Below are 5,164 nucleotides of genomic sequence, written 5' to 3'. Positions count from 1 at the left end.
ACATTCACGTAGTCGCTTGGTGTATGTCCGAAATATTTGCTAAATACCCTTATTTCTGACTCTCACCGGTGAATGTCAACAATCACATAGTCGCTTTGGTGAATGTCCGAAATATTTGTTATATCAAATTTTATATTAATTTATTCGTTAATATTATTATATTTATTTGATATATTTATATTTATTTGATATATTTTAATACTTACTGACGATAGATTAACAGACACATCAGGCAACCAGGCAAAAGTATACCGGGCAGTGGCACTTAACCTTAAAAAAACATAAGTGAAGGGAATACCGAGCAAATGTATACCCGGCAGTGGCACTTAACCTTAAAAAACATCAGTGTAGGGTATACCGGGCAGTGACACTGAACCTTAAAAAAACATCAGTGTAGGATTAAAATATCGAATAAATGTAATTATATCCACGAATAAATTCATATAAAATCGAATGTAATAAATATTTCGGACATTCACCAAAGCATATCGGTGATTGTCGACATATACCGGTGAGGGTCCGAATGTACAAGAATGTATTGAAATATTCGATCTTTCACCGACGTATTTGGTGTTTGTCGACATTCACCGGTGAAAGTCAACAACCACCGATTTCGGTCTTTCGCCGTGACATATATATATATATTCCCGAAGCGGATTTGCAAATGGTAAAATATCAATTTAAGTATATAAAAAAATTAATAAATTGATTAATAATTGTAATACACAATTAACTCAAAGATTTTAGTAAGATTTTAATTACATTAGTTGGATATCCATCGTTGCTTGCCAAACTTTGAAAGTGTTTGTCAATTTGTTATTGGATGAACAAACATTACTACAATTTTTTTTATTCTATTTATTTGATTTAAAATAGTTTTTAAATAAATATTTTTTATATAAAATTTAAAATCATTCCTTTTATCGTATAAGTTAACAATGCAGAAATTTTCTTCCTTCCTAATACTTTAATCCAAAAAAAAAAAATAATAATTTTATTGTCAGGATTATGAAGCAAAATTTCTTCCTTGGGGTAAATGTTATTTAACAAAATTGTATAATAGTGAAAATTAAACATAACTAAATCATTAATAAATCGTGATATATATAATCAATAATCATAATAATCTTTTTAAATTTTTTTCTTAATATGCTTTATTTTAGTTTCGATTGTTTTGATGTTCCTCGCACTATCGTATTGTTATATTTTGCTTTAGCTATATTAATACAATATTAGAAAGCATTTTATTTTGAGGATATAATTCTGTTAGCTGACAACGAGATTATATCTTTTCCATATTTTGTTTCCCGGCTTATTATTTTTTTTTAATATTCTTAAAAATATTTTGCTTATTAATAATTTTTCTTCTTCTTCTCTGAAACTTTATATTTTCTCTGTTTTCTTAACATTTTTAACTTGCTTTATGGTCTATGGGTTTTATTTACTTCCAGTTCATGCGCAGTAAAAAGCAATTATTATTTATTTCTTTAATTTTCTTTGTAAATCTGATCTGCCTTTTCTTTAATTCATTTTTGTCATTTTTTGTGTTATACTTAAGTTTCGTATTTCAATGTGATTTTATATAAAGCTTCAATTAATCTTTTTATGTTATTCCTTTTCCGTAAATCCTTGCCTTAATATATTATTCGAAACTAAATGCTTTCTCACACTTTTGAATTCACATTCCCGTCCTTTAATCTATCTTTGGCTCAAGTATGCATTAATTAAAAGTAAGACATTTTCCCCTTTGCTCATTGAGGGAATCACGTGACCAATTTAATAAGCCAATTGTAATTACTAAGATTTCACTCTTTACCTAAATCGAAGCATTTTACGGATTTACTTTGCAAGATTTTCCTAACTTATGTCGAGGAGCAAAACTTTTCTTGACCATTTTTATATCTGTTCTCTGTCTAATAACCAATAAATAAATTTTGTACCCTCCTTCCCTGACTAATACTTGTTTTAATCCTTCCACTCGGCATATATATATATTTTCTCTAAACATTCGAAACTAAATGCTTTCTCACACTTTTAAATTCACATCTTGTCCATTAATCGATTTTTGGCTCAAGTATGCATTAATCAAAAGCAAGACATTTTTCCCTTTCCTCATTGTGGAAATCGCGCGACCAATTTCATAAACCAACAGTAATTACTAAGATTTCACTCATTCCCTAAATCGAAGCATTTTACCGATTCCCCTAACTTATATCGAGGTGCAAAACTTTTCGTGACCACTTTTATAGCTGTTCTCTGTCTAATAATTAATAAATAAATTTTAAATTTTGTACCTTCCTTCCCTGCCTAATACTTGTTTTAATCCTTCCACTCGGCAANTATAATACTATAAATAAATACAAGAAAGCACGAAGAAAGTTAAGAAAATCAATAAGTTTCATTTATTGCACTTAAGCTGCAAGAAAACAGAACTCATTAGATAAGTTCAAAATGAAGAATAAAGCAAAGAAAAATTATAGACATATAAAAAAAGGGGAGGGGGGAAATAATAAGTAAAAAAATAACAAACAGTTTAAAAAAAAAAGGATGAAATTTTATTTAAGAAAACCGGAAAAAAAACATATAATCTTTTCATCAGCCCACACGATAAAACAGAGTGCTATCTGATTCAGTATCAGTAAAGCCAAAGCAAAATATATTAATACAATAATGTGAGGAGCACTCAAAAAAAATTTTTATAAAAATTGCAACAAATACAATAGAACACAAAAAGTAAAAATAAGTAAAAATAACATGTAAAAGCAGAAAATAAACTAAAATAAAAAGAAAAAACAGTATAAAAATGGACTATAAAGCTAGTAGCGAAATCAGATCAACTTACATGGACTGAAATTTTTCAAGAATGATAATCACTCTGTTTTACGGATATAATCGTGTGGGCTGATGAAAAGATTATATCTTTTTTTTTCCTGCTTTTAAATAAAATTTCTTTTTTTTTTAAACTGTTTGTTATTTTTTTACTTATTATTTGTCGATACATATAATAGTTTTTAAACTCCTATACTCGTACGCAATTACAGACTATTTATTGAAAATAAACTTTTAAATTCCTTTGAGCACAAAACTTAAGCATTTATTGTGTATTGAACCGTATAACATACACAGAAAGAAAAGGCTGAACACCAAAAAGTAAAGTATTTGAAGTTCTTGCTGTCCAATAAGGATTCTTTATCCTAGTCATTCATTACTCGTTACATCCTAAAGACAGGTACAACAACTAATAGAAGCTTCGTGATAATGTCAGATTATTGGGTTAAGCTTTTCTTGCTCCCTTAACTCTCTTTTTTTTTATTTTCAATTAGATTTATCTGATTTATTCCTCTTTAACAAGGAATGCCATTCCAAACGTCCGAAGCTCTGGTTAGGGATGAGGATAAGATTTCATCGTAAATAGCATTTAATGGAAATAAGTTATCCGGATCATTTACAGCTGTTAAGGATAAATCATTGATTGCTTCTGATCTATTACATGATCAAATTTTTCTGATGATCACATCAAATTATATATTTTCTGCAAGTTTTACAAATAGAATGATTAAAGTTTTTTTTTATCAATCAGTATCTAATGTGAGTTTTAATTCTGCTGCATTAATACATACTAAATATATCTTAGCTTAAACTTCGTTATATGAAAAATATTATCTCTAATAGTTCATCTGTGCCGAGTAAATATTTAAAGATTAAGTTAAATGGAAAATTTGTATTTATTTACACTGTCTGCGGCGTAGCTATTAGATTACCGTAAACCGGGGCGAGTCTACCCATTTTTCAGTTTGTCAACTTTCAAGTGGTCAAACTCTTGTAAATATTGAAGAAAAAAGGCTTTTAATAGGTGTTTCAAAATCGCTATTTATCTCTCTTTAAAGCTGTGAAATCAATTTTAGAAAATATTAACAGTTACGCTGTTACTGTATATTTGTATAGAACTGCTGACAAATCTCTCGTATAGGGCGAGTCTACCCATTCTACTAAAATGAAGTTACTATATAGGATATTTATGAAGTAAAATTCATAACTTTATTATATATTCCATTTTTTTATTCATAAAATAACACAAATTGAGTATTTGATCGATTATCACATTTTGATCACAGTTTTGTTTTTATAATCATTAACATTTTGAAGTAACATTTTTTTCTGATTATTGTTCATAAAAATAAATTAAAATTAATATAAATTTACAATTAAATAATTAATAAATAATAATAATTAAAGATTATTAACAAAATCGAAATTCAAACATTGGGAATCATGAAAAATCCTTTTCCCATTCTTTTGGGAGGTAATAATAATTTATAAATAATAATTTATTTAACTTGCATTAAATAAAAAAAGTTAATTTTGTAATATAAAAATTGAAAAAGTAGGTAAAATAAACATATTTTATATTTGCATTTATATTTAACCTGTAAATTTTCTTATTAATGATAAATTTATAAATGCAGAATTAAAATAATATACTCAAATTCATTTAAAATGACTTAATTTTAGTATAAACAAAGCTCTAAATTATATTATTATGCTTTATTAAAACTAAATACGAATGGGTAGACTCGCCCCGCGAATTCTGGCTTTTTGTTTACAACAGCAAAACTTACATTCTTTTTGTTTTTTTTCATATAAAATTAATGTAATCTTAGTCTTAGATAAGTTTATCACTTAACCAAAGTGAAAATAGTAATAATAATAATATACTTACGGAGCACCAACTAAAAGTTTGCTGATTTTCAATACAAATCTCTCAAAAGACGTTTGAACAGGTCGGTTAAAAAGACACCAAATAAATAAAAACGGATCAAACTACTACAGCGCCATCTTCCTTAGAGTCTGAACTAAGTCCTCCGTCTGTAAAAAAATTTTTATTTGCAATTTAAAATAGTGAAAATTAAATAAAACTAAAATGGGTAGACTCGCCCCTGGATGGGTAGACTCGCCCCGGTTTACGGTACTATATTTTAATGCTATCATATGAATTTTATTTGAGTTTTACAAGTAAGATTTATTATTTAATTAAAGTTTTAGTTACAATTTAATACATATTAGTGTATATTTTCAATGCGCATTGTTTTGTGCTAGCATTTACTAGGTAATAAAAAAAAGTATTTGTAATATGAATCTCTTATGAATTCAAATTTCTATTATA

This window comes from Parasteatoda tepidariorum, chromosome 2 (assembly GCF_043381705.1).
Source record: "Parasteatoda tepidariorum isolate YZ-2023 chromosome 2, CAS_Ptep_4.0, whole genome shotgun sequence".
In the NCBI taxonomy this organism is placed as follows: Eukaryota; Metazoa; Arthropoda; class Arachnida; order Araneae; family Theridiidae; genus Parasteatoda; species Parasteatoda tepidariorum.
Note: the sequence above shows the minus strand (reverse complement) of the source record.